The sequence below is a fragment of the Lagopus leucura genome, unplaced genomic scaffold, assembly GCF_019238085.1.
Source record: "Lagopus leucura isolate 7727_CA_CO unplaced genomic scaffold, USGS_WTPT01 Super-Scaffold_100015, whole genome shotgun sequence".
NCBI lineage: Eukaryota > Metazoa > Chordata > Aves > Galliformes > Phasianidae > Lagopus > Lagopus leucura.
In genome coordinates, this window is record NW_024962269.1 from 4,677,111 (window position 1) to 4,695,691 (window position 18,581).

General features: G+C 38.7%; 1 protein-coding gene across 5 annotated transcripts in view; it reads right to left on the reverse strand.

Moving 5' to 3' along the window:
* The window catches only part of CGNL1 (cingulin like 1), a 52,667-nt gene extending 47,679 nt beyond the window's left edge, over positions 1-4,988 (reverse strand). For 2 of the 5 annotated variants that reach the window (XM_042875799.1, XM_042875794.1), the window contains exon 1: positions 4,893-4,988. The gene's annotated coding sequence lies outside the window, so the exon portion shown is untranslated. Of the gene's footprint in view, positions 1-4,040; positions 4,269-4,407; positions 4,491-4,673; positions 4,761-4,892 lie in introns of those variants that run through there. The other 3 variants (XM_042875798.1, XM_042875797.1, XM_042875795.1) reach the window with 3 other exon arrangements.
* Positions 4,989-18,581: the final 13,593 nt, after the last annotated feature.

Genomic DNA, 18,581 nt, shown 5'->3' on the forward strand with positions numbered 1-18,581 from the left:
TCAGCTGAACCGGTTCCCACAGGTCACCACTCTTCTCACCCTCAGACGGGAAGAGTAATTGCTGGGGGGAAGTGAGAGAGCTTCATTATAAGGCTGCAAGCGTTTGAGGAACTGTATGTAACATTACATACCAGCCGTTCTTGTAAATAAAGGCTGCTGCTGAACCAATTAGGGGAGCAAATACTAGACATTTGTTGAGTTGACGTAACAGCTAATGGTCTGCAAATGACTACATGAAGGCGTACCCCCGCCCAGTAACAGCTTCTGAAGGTCTAACAAAATAATCTGAACTTGATTCACATCACTGAGAACATTTCCCTACATCTAGAGAAAAATTTTACCCACTTTTACCTTGTTTTTTTATGTTAAAATAGATCACAAATCTTTACCCACTTTTGAGTGCTTTTACATGCAGAAAATACATTTTCCTCTTCTATTAAACTTCAGCTGCTCAGAATTACTGAGTTTATGTATGCACACGTACACACATACAAAAAAGCCACAGGCACACATACACGAATGTGCACGCAAAGGGAGCCTAGCCAACAAGTCTCCTGTTCAGAGTACATTTACACATTAGCTACTAAAGAGTTATTAAGTTCTGCGAATTCCTGGAGTAAAACTCTTATCATGCTCAGACAGCTGAGAGTCATGCGGCCATTTGAATGGAAATGACTCCTAGCATGCCTGCATGACAGAGCACGGGGACCCTCACAAAAAGAGGCAGTTTTAGACAAACTGTAGGCATCCTCCAGTCTTAACAGATTTGCTGGCGCTTTTTGGTGGTGTTTTTTTGATTGGGTGGGTTTTGTTTTTTTTTTTTCGGGGGGGAGGGGGGGAAGTTTAAGAAAAAGCTTTCCAAAACACCTCTTAATCTCTGTTTCTCATTGCTCTCCGATACTAAGCAGAATATGACAAAATTATTAGAGAATATTCATTATTACCGTCAATCTAGTTAATGGGTCCTGGAAATACAGCAGATGGATCAATTTAATTTAGAAAACGGAGTTCATGTTAGCACAAAAACATACACGGAAAAATTACACTGGATATTTAAAATGTTCAGCTATGAATTTAATCATTCATTCTATTTCTCATAAACCAGAAGGTTTTAAGGCTACACTTGGATGAACTCCTTCAAGAAGGCTGCCAGCTCTGCTGGCAGAGATGGTACAAGGTCACAGCAATACCCTGAACTCTAATCCCAAACAGTGGCGACTCCATGACTACCACTTCACTGGATCTTCAATACACACATTCCTAACGTTAATTTCTCAGGTTTAAGCATTAAATTGTTACGCTCACACATTCTGAAACATACTACTATTTAGATTTAATTCACTCCAAGAATCAAAGTCAGATCTCTGAAACGTGTTAATAATTCCAAGTGAACATGCCTGAAACAATACTCCACAAACACAAACAGCACCTTCCCTCATGCAACAGACTGGCAATTAAAACATTCTTCCACAGAAGGTATTCTCCATCCTTTTGTTAAGGAAGGTCTGAAACATCAGAAGTAGTAACTTATTTCAAGTACATACTACCAACACAGCTTTCAAGACTTGCAAGAAGACTTACGAACGGCCAAACCTAAGCTGAGGATGTCTCAAGACAGTTGCATCTTATCCAGTATGCAGTTGGTAGGAACAAACTGGAGAATTTCTATCTTCATTGCATCCTGCCTTTTCCAGACACTTACTTGCTCATCCTTACACTGTGAAGTAGCTGTTTGTAAAGGCTAGCTCTGAATCACATCACTGAACTAATCAGGTAGAAGATAACTCCCTAATAATACTAAAAAGGAAGAAGTGGGGCAGACAGGCAGAAAAGAACAAGTATAAATTTCCTAAGTCTGCTTCATCTGAATACATAGGCAGTAGCTCAATCACTGCTGCTAGTTTTCAGAGTTACACAGAGATGGGGAAAATGGCCCATTTTAGTGTTCGTTGTCATTTCTTGGAAACCTGCTAGCATCAGTGATCTTGTTCAGATATCTGCCATTTCCCCTCCATTAAGGCAGGCAGACACAACAAAAGGCTGAATGCCATTTTGGGCAATCGGGCTCAGGTGTTTGGTATTTACAGACACATTTTTGTGTCTTCAACATAGTAAAAAGGTGAGATAACAACATCACTATGACTATGTCTTCAAAAAAAGCAGAAATAGTAAAACACCGGGCTGACAACGAAACAATGCTGGACTACTCTGGGGTAATTTCTCACATCTGCAGAATTATTAGACCTCCAAATCCTTACGGTTGGTATTTTTACATAAGAATCTGCCCAGTGTAGTCCAGACTTACTAAACTACATGCAGCAAGGCTTTGCAAAAACGTTTAACTCATGCTGCTCCACAACAATTTAAAAATTCAAGTGCGAGGTCATGCCACTCCATCTACACATTTCAGATTACACTGCAGACTCCAGTCAAACCAGTTTGACCAATACTCCCAGAAAGATCAACTTCCTATTACACAATGCAGAAGAAGAAACAGAGTATTGTCACAAACTCTTTGTTTCTGCCTTGTCATCTCTTTACTGTGGTGGAATTCCTCTCACGTGACCCATCACTGCATCACACAACATTTTAACCATGAATTAAATTCCATATCTCCTGTATACACCTCACCAGAGGAAACTTAAGTGTATTCTCAAACGTTTTAATAGCGATAGTGAGAACCTAATACTGCAGTTAACAGAAACTGAAATAAGTTGGTTTGCTTGGAGGCAATTCAGGCAGCCTAAGACAATCTCTTGGGGATATTACCACAAATTCTGTAAGCAATCAGATTAGCAATGAATGCCCCTCCCTCTTCATGACTATCATAACATTAGGGACATTTGCAAAAATAATCCTTTGCAGTGGGTTTAGAAACAATTTCATTTGCAATTCAACATCAACCAACTAGGACTTCGTTTTGTCTACCCATACATTTGCAAAACACCTCTATATTTTAAATAGATACTTATGTAACATATCCTGATATGTTAAAAGAACTCTCAGTGTTAACCTATAAAAAACATCGTCCTCTACTAATAATGATTACTTACTATGGAAAGATAATCCATCTTAACATCACATATGAATTTTAAATCAAAATTACAAAAACAGCTTTCTAATTTCACACTGAGTTTTCCGTTTCAAGTTTGTAAAGAGGCACACAGATAAAAGCACATCTTTCAACCAGTGTATGTGCAAGTATAGTTGGCTGTGTGCCAAAGAAAGAATAACATGCAATAAAAGTATGACAATTCCCAGTAATAACATGACACATTCCTTTATCTCCTTGGTATAAAGCAGTGCTTATCACACCACTAATGATACATCTCACTGCTCTATGTAAAGGTTTGCATGCACCTTTTTCCAAAACAAAAGACCTGAGTTTTTACTTGCACTCTAATTTCATTTTTAAAGCAACAACGAAATCTTATTAGCTGCATCGTACATCTCTTACATTTCACTGTGGTAACCAAACCTGGCTTAGCGTACAGCGTGCATATATGGGAATTTACTCTGGGTAAGGAAAAAAAATCCATCACATAATGACATGTCTAGAAAATGTAATTGTTAGCAAAACAAGTTCTCACAAACCACCTTGAAAAATTAATCAGTGCTTTGGTTTTGCCATTTTAATTGTATTTTTTATGAAAGTTTTAAAGGACTGTTAAAACTTGCTCTATAGAGAACCTTAACTGTTGAGTCTTGTGACAGTTTGTTGTCAGAATAAACATCAGACGTTGAATGCCTCGGATTCATATGGATATCATCTGTAATGATACCACAAATAACCGTATCCTACGGGGTGTCTGATTCATCTCCAGGATTCATCTTATGAATGCATGCAAATAAACGTTCAGATAAATAAAACCATCTTCGAGGACAGGTTTCCACTATTTTTACCTTGGTAATTATTCCAACTCCACTGCAGTGAACTACAAAAACTATTTTGCTTGGGGAAAAAAAAAAAAAAAAAAAAAAAAAAAAAAAAAAAAAAAAAAAAAAACCCACAAAGAAATTCGACTCTAAACCAAACTTACAGGCAAAAGATAAAAGCCGTACAACTAATCTTTTGTCGACGGCAGATGCTAATCCAAATTCACCACAAAAGCCGTACGGCAGCGCTGATCAACGAAGTTGTCACCAGACGGCAGGGATATAAACCATACACCCGACGCAAAGTTAATCGGGCAGCGCAAATGGCTGAAGCGAGAGCCTTTCCCACGATGCGAGCACACACAAGGCGGACACACCCTTTCGTAAAAAAGGACGCCAATTTGCGGAGCAAGAGGGAGACGAGCACGTCGGAGAGGCCCCCGCCTCAGGAATGCGGGGAATCCCGGAGGAACGCGCGCGGGCACGGCGACCTGATGGCCTTCCGCGGCCTTCCGCGCAGCGCCCGCTCACCTGAGCGCGGGGAGCACAGCGGCACGGCCGGCAGAGGCACCGCACCGCCGCCCGGGCCAGAAGAGACCCCTCCCTATCACGGCAGAAAAGTTCGGGGCTCGCTGGAGGCGGTTTTCCCGGCGGCTGCCGTCCCCGGGGCCCGCTGGCAGCGTGCCCGTCTCCGCTCGCCGCACCCGAAGCGCTGCCCCGAGGGGGGCCGAGGTGGGGAAGGCCCGACGCTTCGCTGCCAGCTGCGCGGCACGGCCGGGCGGAGAGCGGCTCCGTACCTCCCTCACAGCGCCCTCGGCCTTCGGAAAGCGCCGTGCTTAACGGAGCGATGAAGGAGAACACCAGCGACCCGCTCCCCGGTGCCCGCTGCTCTCCACTCAAGTCACGCGGCGGCCCTCCGCTCGTCTGCCCGCCCGCCCGTCCCCACGAGGAGATCCATGCGGCGCCGTGCCGTCTCCCCTCGGTTCCCAGCGCCCCCGTCTCCACCCTTTCTTTACCGTTGCTCTCTCCAACAACTCGGAGCTGCTCTCGCCGCCGCCCCGGGGCAGTCCCGCTCTCCGCCGGAGCCGAGTGCGGACTGCCCGCCCCTCCTGCGGGGGAGGGGGTGCCGGGGCCGCCGTGCCGGGGAGGAGCCCGCGGCGGCGCTCCCTCAGGTGAGCGAGGGGCTGCCTCGTGCGCGCGCTGCACTTTCCCGCCCATTGCCTGAGGCGAGCGCGGCGCACGGAGGGCCGAGGAGGCGCCCACACGCCTATATACCGCTCCTACTTTGTTCTGCCTGAGGCAAACGGTGCCAGGCTGAAAAGGGGCGGCCGGAACGGTCCTCTGGTGCAGCAGCCTGGGCCCAGGTACCGTGAGCTCGAGGCCGCCTGTCAGCCGAGCGTTGTTTTGCCTGATGAGCGCGGCGCGGGGGCGGCGGGAATTGCTGAGGCAGCGCAGGGACGGGGCGAGCAGCGCGGGTCTGAACGTGTGCAGGTGAGGGGAACACCGCGCAGCCAACAGGGCGGCACGGCCGTCCTCAGAGAACGAAGCCACCGGTGCCTCTGGGCACGCCCCAGCTGTCCTCAGCATTCTGAACGGTACTTACAGTGTCTTCGGTTAGACTGGAAATACAACAGGTTGCAGATTCCTAGGATAGCTTCCTTATGTAACGAGACCTGAAGGGTAGCCACGCTGCAGCGAGGCTCCCTTCACCTGTGTGTGAAGAAAGGACACGTGCTGAGAAGCCAAGATTTGCGAGTATGTCATTAAAAAAAAAAAAAAAAAAAAAAAAAAAAGACAAACAACAAGCACAACGGCAACTCCCTATAAGCATCTCACAAGAACTGGGCCTCATTTATTTGTTCACACTGCCAGAACTTTGTTTCTTACCATACAACTTCTGTGCTAAGAAAGAAATGCTTATAGCAACTGTATGGGGGGGGAAAAAAGGTTTGTGTCTAGGGCGTGGAGAGGAACGTGCAGGGCAGTGAACAGAGAAGGAAGAAATCTGTATATAAACAAAAGCCACAGAGCTGTTCTGCTGGAAGCATGTGGATAAGCACACATCCTCTTTCAAATCCAGCTGCACCTGAGGTCACTGCTCCTCACATTCCCACCAAAGCTGTTCTGCTACCTCTGATGTGTCTGCAAAAAAAAAACCTTAGATAGCAAACATCTACAACGTAAGCTATAGAGAACTGCATTACTTGCTGTAGAGAATGCCCCTGTCTTAATTAGGATGTATAAAAAGTTGTTCAACAGGAAAAGGAACTGCTCCCTACAACATCAATAATGCCATTTCTGGGACACCCTGCCCAATTTTAGGGCCTGTGTTGGAAAGATGTTAAAGTTCACACAAATCTGCACCAGGATAGAAAATTAAGTGTGTTCTGAGAATTTATAGAAACAAGCATATTCTACTGTACTAAGTGTATTGGTACTTGCAAGAATTTTTTTTTTTTTTTTTTTTTTTTTGGTGATAATACACTATACTGGTGGTTTATCCATAGAAATAATTATGAACTGTGTCAATTGGACAAATTCTAAATAGCTTTCTGAAGAGCCAGCTAGCGAGGTGTCGTCAGACATCTAATCAAGTTTTCCATTGCTGAGAGGACCTGTCATATTAAGGTGACGGACTATATAGACTTGTGGAAAAATGCATTTGTACATGATGTACTAAATACATGATCTTACAAAATGTTTGTTGAAAAGAAAGCCGTAGTTGAACTATTTTAGATTCTTCTGCTTCTATTTCACTAAGTTGGTCTGACATAAAATACTTACGATCCACAACAGCCAGAACTTTTGTTGCCATCTTGATTTTTTTAAATATATTTCCAGCATTCAAATCTTGTTTTTCGTACACATTTTTTCACGTAAGCAGAGCCCATGTCTAATCATAAAACTATTTAAGTAAAGGCTTTACATATTTTGCTTAGCTCCTTTCACTGAGGTTTTCAAAACATACACAAGGTTTATCCCATCACTCCCCATCTGTAAAACTGAGAAAGAAGGTGTGGGAAAGAAACAAAAGTAATTGAACTGTTTTTCACAGTTACACAAACTATGCGACAGTTATCGGTCAGATACACATACACATGTCTGTTTTATTACAATTAAAATATGAAGAAATAAGCTGATAGTTTGTTCAGCTTCTTACTCTAGTTTTGTGAAGTTTGAAGGAATCAAACTTAATAAGCAACAAAATTCTTCAGTCGAGGGGTATGTAATTATCAGGTTATTGTTACAGGTTAATTAAAGCATGTGTTCATCAACAGTTATACAGTGATGCATTTCCATTGCACTTAGAAGCAAACCAGAAGAAAAGCACAGAATATTCAGTTATTGCTAAAAAAAGAAAAAAATCAAGCTATGATGACTAAGCATCAGTATTATATAATCCCTAATTAGTTTTTTCATGATGCATCACTATCAGGTAGCAGCTGAGGAGTCAGTGCAATGGGGTACATTCAGTATTAAACTGCTTAGGAAGGTTTTCTTCTGTTCTGCATTTCTCAGTTTCACAAATGTTATTTCATATGATTTTTGAACTGTATATATATATATATATATATATATGAATACAAAATACTGCTATTTTAATACATAGTATTTTAATAAAAATATTTGTATTATTTTTAAAAAAATCAAAGAGAAATAGATGGAACTCACACAGCTGCTAAAATTCTTTAGACTGTGAGATTCCTGCATAGACTGAAAAGGAGACCTTTGGCTGGATTCCTGCTTTGTAAGCCTTTGTGGACATTTTAATCTGAACTTTTCATTTTTCATGAAAACTGTAGTTTCAGTCAAATATTTTCTTCAGATGATTTTGTATAGAGCTTTGTCATAGTCTGAGCACGAGCACTGGGAGTACTTGGCATAATGATGCTACAAGCATTAAGCATGTAGTGTAGTCCAGCTGAAATTACTACAAAGGCACAAGATTGTCCAGTGAGATAAGAATTTTTTGAAGAGATGCATATAAATGCAGTAATAAGATAAAATTACACTGAAGATAGAGTTAGGTCATTTACAGAACGTCACCTCAGTGCAGGCTACCATCTTCTTTCTCACCCTCAACCACCAACTTTTCCTCTCTTTTCAATAAAAGCTTTGGTCCTTGTTTACAAAACTGGCTGAACACTATGATTAATGTCTCTGTCAGCCCAGGCAGTGTGTCATCAGGCAGTTGTGAAATACAATACTAAATGGAGTATGCAGCTAAAGCAAAAACAAACAGAAACGCTCTAGCTTGTGTTGTAGATTAATTCCAGCTGCTAGCTGCGCCAGCACACCTCCACAATTGCATAGCACTCACTAAATTCAGCTCTCCTTCCTCATTGAGTCAGACTGTAATGAAAGTTTGGTGTTAAAAGTGCCATGCTTGGCTTCCAGCAAGGTGCACCTCTGTCTGTTACTATTCTACTACGCATTAAACTCAATTATGACTTTTTATTACAATCCCCTAGTTTCTTTGGAAAAAATCTAATAATCACACTGGAGAAAGGTATATAAGTACTTTGAAACACAGCTTCTGACCATCTTTTACAGTTACATATTGCATTTTTTCTCATTATTTTAAAAGTCTAGATGTCTGTTGCTTAAGAAATGGCAATTATCCTTGATATTACTGCATTCAGTAAGATGTTTAATAGATATTTTAACCAATTTCTTATTTAAGGAAGCACTGGCTTAAAAATTCTTCTAGTCTTAAAAATTCCTTCTAGTCTCTACCCTTATTTTCACTGTCTTGTTTTCTGAAAACATTTTCTCTTAAGCACGGTATTTACAGAGTTGTTTCTAAAATTATATCTGTATTTGTTCTCAGCCATTTAAACAAACTTTACAAGGCATTTTTGAGTTATATGAACATGCAAATGGACCCTTTTGGAAAAATTAGACCACTTTGGTAGCATGAAACACTGAAAAGAAGCTGTATTTTAAATAATGAATTTACTTTGGTATAAATTTCTTTCCAGAAGAGCAATTGGGTTATTTGAGGAAAAATAATTTTATAGTTTTACCAAATGTTTTTTAATGTATGACTTCTGCTTCCTCCAAAGACAAATAACGCATGGCTCTTGTTTTTCCATCTTTCTTATTTTCTTCCTCTTCTCTCAGTGTTGTTTGTTTTGGAGGATTGTTAGGTGTTGGGCTTTTTGTTTGTTTGTTTTGTTGGCTGGTTTTTGTTTTTTTGTCCTCATCTTTTACGTGTGTCATCTTTTAATCTCCCATATGCAGCTGTCGTGGTACTGCTGATACAACGCACAGCGCTCAGTTCCTCTGCTTCCAACCCACACTCACAGTGTGGAGAGGTGTGTAAAAATATTCTAAAAAAAGCCTGAATAATCTCATCCATTAGGGCAACTATCCAAGAACATATTTACATTCCAAGACTAATTTTTAATAGGACTGTAAAGTGTAGTAAATAAAATGTCTAAAGTAATAGATTGAATTTTAGAGAAGAAAAGGAATATTTTCAGATGTCCTCAAGAGAGGAAAATGCAAATTTTTTTTTAATCTATATTAGCTAATCCCTGGGAAGGAAAAAGTTAGTAAGGGAAAATTTGATCTGTAATTTGTCACTGTAGAATTACATTTCATTTCAGTTAGCTGAAGTCTGTGAATACTCTTCCTACTGAGTATAAGACTATACAATTGTTGATCTTATGCACATAGAAATAAAGGGAGATAGAAAGGTGGAATGTCAGTGGAAAGTGAAAAAAAGACATTGCTGACAGGAAAATACAAAAAACTTTGCTGTGTATAACATGCTAGTTTCAATATTAAAACATAAACTAACATGTTATCTAGTAATTAAGTGAATAATTAGTACTTCTATGAACTTCAATCGAAGATTGCGGATGCTTCTTCATTCAGCCATCATAAGACTTTTGGAACTCCTGTTCTTCTCCTTTGACAGTTTATGGCTACACTTGGCCTTCTTCCCTCTCCTTAATGATATGGTCTTGGACCCAACCTCATTCAGGTAATCCTTCCAAAGACAAAAAGTTTGTCCAAGAACATAGAAATCCTGGATACTACTGAGTGCATCTATATTGAAGTTCCAGAAGAACTGTAACGTTACCTGCATTCCTGTTGTCTATGTAGCTCTGCTTGGACAAGTCCAACCTCCTACTTTCTGGCAGTCAGCCACACCCACGGTACAGGAGCAGGCTGTGTTTTAGTGGGTAGCATAGACTGGCTCTCCGTTTTACACAAATAGTTAAAGCTAGTAATCTAATGGCATTATCAGTGTATTTATTTGATTGTTTCAGTCGTCGCATTCATAAATGTTGGCTAATTTATCACAGAAATAGCATTACAGTATCTTAAATGGCTCCAATGCTCTTTGTGGATGTAGCTCTCAAGTACTGTTCCTCTTATCTATTTTATAATAATGCCCTCAGTATTAGGACATAGTAGAAGACTTTATTGAGCTCTGTACAGATACACATCCTTATTAAAAAATTAGTATCAATTTAAGTAGGTAAAATATTTAATCACGAAGAAATAGAGAATTTAACAGTTCTGTCCTTCATCCTGGAATAATATTACTGTGCATAACATCACAGAAATTTAATCATGTTTTATGTATTTGAAGTTTAGCCTGGCATAAACATTTGCAAAATTAAGTTATATGTTTTTATGAATAGCATCCAAAATTACATTCTGGAGACTGAATATTGTCTGTGTTTCTCAGAAGAACTAATCTCAAATCTTATCTGTATTTATTTAAGTAGTTTTATTTTGCTTACAGTTTATATAAGAGATTACCTTGTTTCAGGGTATTTGGGCAGTTTAAAACATATCTGGTGTACTAAAGAAATCCAAACATGAACAAAAACAATTCTCATATTTTAAAATGTAATGTTCATAGAGTAGGATGAAGTCCTTTTTAGCTTTATGTACCTACGAATCGTTCTGTAAGTCGTGTAAGGAGTTGCTATTCAGCTGCCCTGAAGATGTGTGTATGCCTTCGCTGTTAACTAAGAATGACATCCAGCAAAGACTACTAACTTCCACTGAAATCAAATTATTTCAATAGGGAAGTAAAATTGTAACTATATTCTTTGGGCATAGAGCCTGGTAACTGAGATGGAATTGTCTCTATCCCATGCAAAAATACATTGTTAAAATAACTTTTTTTCCCCTATAGACATGCATGGATAACTTAATTATTTATTTTTCGTCTTTTGGACGAAAATAAGAAAAGATTTTCAAGCCCATGGAAGTCTAAAGCAGCATCTGATTCGACCTAAGGATTTTAGTACGTCGGCAAGTGTACTTTCATGATGTTGTACAATAGCACCACCTCGTGGCTGTAATCAGTTTAACAGCTCAGCTGCTTTGACAAACACGCATCTGATTAGCTCGGGAAAAAAATTATCTTTAATATTCTTGAAAATGTTTTTTATTTCTAGCTGCTCTTCTTAATCAGATGAAGGAAGATAATGTAGGTAGTTTTGTGAAGCAATATTTTAGAAGAGATATCAACATTTCAGAAATGTCCTATGTGAGAAACATCATGCATGTACTCACAACAAAGATATTAGTTCTGTTTTAGAGGTTACTAAAAACTCCTGATTCTCACGTTCTTAATGTTCTTCGTTAATGCACGGAAGATGAAAAATATCAGCATCTTTGCATGTTTAGGTAAAACCCATAAGGACACGTTAGGAAAGGATTGGAATATTCAGCCATCATAGCTTTGTCTTGTCAAGAGTGATGCAAAAAAGTGCTTAAGCATGTGCTTAAATTAAATTGCCTTCTTCAATCTCACTCATTTCAATATGACATAAACATTCATATTTAAACATGGAAAATAAGTTCAGCATACCACTTGGAGACTGAACTGGGGAGAAATCCAGAGGTTTCCACGATGAAGTAGGATCTGTCTTTGGCACTCATACAAAATCTATTTGTCTTCAACAGGGCTCCAAGCACTCACAGAGATCTGTTTACAAAGATTTTACGCTATACTGATAAACTTAATTAAACGCTAGTTTTCACTCAGTACTGTTTTCTGAATGTACAGTAGCTTTTCTTGGTTAGGTAGCATTTAGTGACTTGTAGAGGGTGCTCTTAAAGTAGTAGTAATGGTAGTATTTTACTGCAGTAGGTATTTCTAAAACTTATCAGTGTTAGGATGTTTATATTTAGCAAAAAAAAAAAAAATAAAAAAAAAAATTGCTAAACAGCACTTCTGTTTCACTTTGGATGTGGGCAAGAGTTACTATCCATGTTTGTATCCAAATACATCCTTGGAAATTTTTCTGCAGTTGGTTTATTTTTGCAAGTATGTTTCTACCAAACAGTGATATTATCTTCTGAGAGAACTATTGATGCTGTCTAAAACAAGTTGAAAGAAATACTAAATTGAGCATATTTTTAGTCACAAGGCCATTCAATCCTGGATAAGAACTCACTGTTCCAAAGAAATCATTTAAATACTCACAAAACTTCTATATTGAAGTTGTTGCTCCCACATTATGCTTTCAGAAATACTGTTGGGAAATACTTTATTTTATTTTACTTTGGTTGGTGGATTTAATTTGTGGTTCGGTGGTTTGCTCCACCGTTCTCCTAAGATATATGTTTTTTATACATCTTAAGCTGAATTATCAGCAAAATAGACTAAATCAAAGTTTGGCCTAATCTTCTTTCCGCCCCCCCCCCCCCCTCCTTTACCCATATAATTTAAATGTTTCTGGGTATTTTTATGTAGTTGGTGGATTTTTTAATATTAAAATCTAAGTTCCCTTTAGCACAGCCAACAGATGATCTAGTTCATTGTATATGCTTGAGAAACATTACCTCTTTCCCAAGAGGCAACCAGGGAGGGTTAACAGCTCTACGGCAAGCACAATTCAGAGCATGCAAGTCAGTGCAGCTTGTTTTGTCTAGGGAATCCCTCTAAGCTTTTCTGGATAACTTCAGCAGCATCTACTCTAGGGAGATTTTGCCAAGTTCACTCCATTAGGAAACCTTTCAAACACATATCAAACCTAACAGATGTTTGCTGGCATTTGATGAGAAGGGCTTGGCCTGTTGCAATCCAGTTTCCACATGAAATTCATCACACTATCAACTGGTAGGTTAGTGCACACTCCTTAACTCGTTTGTGCATTAAGTCATAAAAAGGGACTGTATGTTACCTAGCATTATGACTGCAGGCTTGCCATGAGAATGAAATTCTGTCTTTGTGAGAGCTGGCAGTATAAGTACTTCATGCATCAGGCAACCCTGTTCAGTACAGGAAATGACATTGCCTGAGGTGCTGTGGTGGAAAATACTTCTGATGCAAGTCGTATAACAGCAGGGAATGCAAAGACAGGGAGTCTGTCTCAAAGAGCTTGTCTTCTTCAGGATTTAGTACTAAGTACTAGTTTAAAGAAAGTGAAATCTAGGCTTCCTCACCTTTAATGAATATACTACTAAGATAAATAATCATGCTTAATTCTCTTTCTATCACTTTTCTGGTCAGCAGTTTTTTCACTTCCGTAGGGAAAACTAGAATGGAATCCCCTAAGCATCCCAATGTACTGGGTTTCTCAAAATAGGAAGTTATAAAAGCAATTCTAACACCCTCAAAAAGATTCAGGTCTTGAACTCAAACTTTTTCTAATTGTTCATCTTCTAACCATTGAACTATTAGACATAATATTTGTGTGAAAAGGCTGGCAAATATTTCTAACTCTAGAAAAGAATTCAGAAATATGTTTTGGAGATTTTTACATCTCTACAACTCACATTTAATAACCTAAATGTCAGCAACAGATGAAATTCAAGACCCATCACCCTTTCTTCTGTCTTCAGTGATGACTGGCCTGGGTGTAACCTCCGTCTTGGTAACTGTCCCCTGTGTGGAAAGAGGTGATGAACTTTATTGTGGGTTAGAGATTCTACTGTGCAGCAAAGCATAAAAATAGCACAACCTCTGCTTACCTGACCTGTAGCAACTCACACAAGTTAGCCAACCATTGTAATTGAACCTGCCTTTACTGGCTCAGTTTTTTTTTTTTAAATGCAGTCTAACATTCTTGGAAATCTTAAAAGTTCAGGAAAAAAAATGCATTGTATAGAACTTACATATTTTAAGCAGTGTAAGTTGTAAATTATGCACATGTTGGAACGAAAAAAAGACAAATGGAACCTCTCACTGGGAGAATGCAAACCAGAAGACAGATAGCTTGTTTTGCTTTGGGCAAGGCATGAATGCAAACATTTAGAATGGAGAACCTCCTCTTTCCTTCTGTGGCCTCTCTGAGACATAATTACTTGGAACTATTTACCCATTTCCCTTCATTTAGGCTCCAGGTGCAGATACTCTAGATATTGAAAATGATTTTCATTCTTTTCACTAGGATGAAAAAAATATACATTGAAATACTCATATTTTCCTTTCTGAAATCCAGGAATATGAAGTGATGTGACATTCAAATGTATGTCTTGTGCCTACTTGTTTTTTAACAAAAGATAATAAAATGTAAGAGTGGAGGGAGAGTCAGTGATGCTTTTCTTTCAGACTGCAACAAAAATATTTGTTTAGTTTTGTTGGAACAGCAGTGGCAGCTGGCAGTGCCTTCACATTTACGTGTTTTCTAACACTTTACTAAAGAAATACCTTTAATCTTTGAAGAAAGACAAGTAATCTAGTTCTGCAAATGTGCTGACCTGTGCTTATCATGTAGCAGCTCTGACAGCTTTCTTTTGTGATCAGAATGTTAGCCTATCTTTAAAACATGTCCTTGAAGTACAGCTAGGCAGATCTGGGCCTACAGCTTGGCATGTGTGAAGCTAGAGAACTAATGGAGATGTTGTACAGTTAGAAAATGAAGTCACTCTAGAATTAAAAAAAAAAAAGAAAAAGAAAAATCACAGCAGAGGCTCAAAACGTCTCAGGAAAAAGGATCTCTTTAGTAGCCAAACTATCTCAAAGCTCATGCTTATCTTCCCTCCCAGTTTCTCTCAAGGAGGAAAAAATTGAATTACACCTCTTCTTCTGTTCTTACTGAGAAGTTACGCTATTGAATTTTTAAGAATACAAACAGAAAACTGTGGGACACTGTATAGGTATATTTAGATAGTGATTAACGGAGTCCACAGCTATTTGCACAAATTGTATTCAACTTCTCCCTTCCCAGTAAGGGCCATCAGTCAATCCCAGAGTAGCCCAGGTTACTTAGGGGTGGCTACTGGGACTGGCTCCCTCTTGCACAGCTGCCAGGCAGTGGGCCCGCTCTCAGCAACAGCCAGCTGGCTTTGCTGTGCATTTCAGCTTCCTTCAAGTTTCCATGTGGACCTGTAAAGCTGTTGAGTTTATTTTCTCTGATTAGCTTATTTGTTGTCGATCCAGAGACTTTCCCCACTGCCATGACTGCTGCTGATGCAATTAGTTTGCACTTGGAGTTTTTTCCATGACCTCTTTACTCTTTCATTTCCTCTGGTCTGCACTGCTCTTCACAAACTCAGATCTGTTTCATAAATTTTGTTAGGTTTCAGGTCAGTTCAGCGTTTCTCTGTTCTGATCCTCTTGCTTGTCCAGATCCATATGTTTCTTTTTTCACTCTGCTATCTTCATTAGAGCAACAATTGATCCCTAGCAGACTGACTTTCTCTAGATTCCTACTGCATACCTGCAAAACTATAGAAGCAATTATAGGGTAATCTTTCTTTTAGATCTTTTTACAGCACAAGCACTTGTATTCATCACTGATAGCATATATAAAACTTTCTTTTAGTTACAAATAAAGAACTTATGCATAGAACTGTGACCAATAACAAAGCAAATAAAAACAACTTATTCTCTGTTCATTTTCTGGTATCAAAAGAAAGGTGTAAATAGCACCTGTTATAGGAAGGAAAATTAGAATTCTAGACTGTAAATCCAGACATTCAGATTTTCTGAAGCAGTCTTAAAAGAATCTCGCTGTTAAGAAGGAGTGCATTCTTTGGTTGAAGAGAGAAATTCAGTTTACAGAATTACAGTTCTGGGAAATGACTGTTCCCAGAACATTTGCCTTTCTTTAAATTAAAAATAAGAATGTGTGCCTAACACATATAGAAACATTATATTCCCAACTAATAATTGTCTATTTTATTAGAAAGAAAGATATTTGGCATAGTGAACATAAGAAGATACTGTACTTTGTTTAAACTATTTAGTTATATCTTTTTAAAATTAATCTAATGATACATCATTAGATTAATTAATGTACTGTTGCATTTAGTTACATAGATGAGAGAAAAATATTTTTTAAAACCCTATTTTATTATCTTATCCTTTTTTACTGTATATAGTCTTATTCAGTAGGGCAGTGCTAAAAGATATTTATAGTGACATTCAGTGCTTTATGTAGCCTCATAATCTTAGTTGCTTACAGTTAAAACATGATAGCACAACTTTTCACAGATCTTTGTATCAAAGCCTCTCCATGTTGTCTTTAATCACTCTCAACTTCTGGATTCTTTCTGTAATTGCAGTATCCTTACTGAGATGGAAATCTTTATGAGGAAAAATGGTCCATTCCCAGTGGAGATAAATTTAAGATCCTGTCATGCATCAGTGGTGGCCTTTCTAAGCTGGGTTACGGGTAAGTGCAGAAGAGATCATTACTACAGCTTCAGCCATTCTTTTCAGATTAAAACAATGGCATTCACAGGGATAGGAAAAGACATTCAGTTGTTTGAACAGCTGTTTCTGTTCTCTTCCGGAGAGGAGGAGTCATATCAGGTGCAGTCATGCTTACTGGTTATGTTGATATAACAGTCCCTTGACTATGGCCATCATAGCATCTTCACATTGCAGACTTCCTTGTGAAGACACTTAATTAATTTCATTCAGATGCTATTCAAAGCTGCAGCAGTTAATAGTAATCTCATTCAGTGTGAATTATTTGGTATTCAGCTAGACTCAAATGTATCTGCTTTAATGGACACACAATTATTTATTTATACTCCAGGTCTAAGTTACGCTTCCCAAATCTTGTTGCAGTTGTCAGGAGCTTCTTCCATGAGTGTAGTCCATGTCAGCAGTTAGCACACTAACATTTGTTGGTGGGTGAATTTATGATGACCGAAGCCTGGTCAGGCTGACTTCAGAGCTTGTGTCCAACTCAGGATTGTGCTTGAATCAGGATGTGCAGATTTGCTTGACACGTGAAGTTACTGGTACTGTTCCTGCATAAGTGCCTCCTTGAAAAGGGGGCCTTCATCACCTACATGTGCGAGCAGTTATTGAGTTGGAAAAAAAAAGTAAAAAAAATCCTCTGATGTGGAAATTTTTTTACATTCCCTATTTGATGCCTAATACTCAACTAACTCAACCTATACTGCATGCAAATGTTCTAATTCCTGTAAAATAATGCCCTAAATTCTCACAGAATGGAAGTCTATAAAGCATGTATCACTGAAAAAGAGAAATAATTTTAAATAGTAATATTTTACTTGAGAGTGATTACATTAAGCATGAAATCTGTGTAATTCCTGCTATTTCTGATTTTTGCTACAAATGAAATTGGGCTGATTGTGAAGAATGTTACTGAATTCTTCTGTACGTTAAAAAGGAAGTCAGGACTTCTGGGGGATGTAGAGTGTTATCACTGTCACAGTATTTGAGAGAGGGGGGTCTCAACAGCTGAGAGATGCTTTCCAATATGTGTGGACTTCTTCAGGCACAAATACTTGGTAAGAAACATTTCCTTCTAATTAGAAAAGTAATTTTAAGCAGTAAAAGATGTAAAAGCTTAAGGACTGTTCTTGTCAAAGAGAGATGTTTCTGAGAAGAATTAGGGCAATAGAGGATTATTGTTTTGTTAAGCCCTTGATTGGGATCTCAGACTTTCATCAGTTCTGTAACAATACAAGCAGGAGATCTGAGGCTCAAACACATCTTCAGAAAAAAGATTTTGGAGAAAGAAAATAAAAATAACCCCAGACTAGGATTTAGCTTTTGGTATTTATAACTCTTTGTTGAAAGCCAAGGAATTTTTTTCCCATGATCATCCCCATTGTTTCTAAAAAAGGATGGGAAGAAATGTTTGCTTATGATTTCTAAAATAAAATAAAATTCTTAGTTATTTGAAAAATTCCAGAACAGAATATGAAAGATCTTTCCTTTAGAGAAAAATTCTGGAGTTGTCATTTGAAAGCTGCCCTGAGTATAATCAAGATTAGAGCCTTTAACGAAGGCAGAGCTCACTTATCTGATCTGATCCTGGCATAATAGTCTAGCATGTGATATTATTCAATATAAGTTACGTAACAGTTAATGTTTACGTGCACAATTTTCCTTCACCAGCATTTTTAACCTGTGCAGATCCTTGAGAAATGCAAGCAGATTTGAGGGGGAAAAAGTTATGCATTAACAAAAGGGAAAAACAAAAGAAAAAATCTGACTTGGTTAAGATGAAAGCAAAACAGAAAACTAATAAAGAAGATCAGAGAACCTAGAAATAACTGTTGACAGGCTTATGTGCTGGCTGTTTAAAATCACATGCTATTAAGCATTAGCTTTCTGATGAAGTGTTTGCACACAAGATTGCCTTTCTCTAGTAAATGCTAAAGATTACCCCTGACTCATTTGTGTTTGTATGTTTTCCGTGAATATGTGTGGTTACATCCTACCGTTTATCAGCCACCATGTATGGAGGTCACAAGTCCCCTGCCTCATTAAAGGACAGTGAGCCAACTGAAGAACA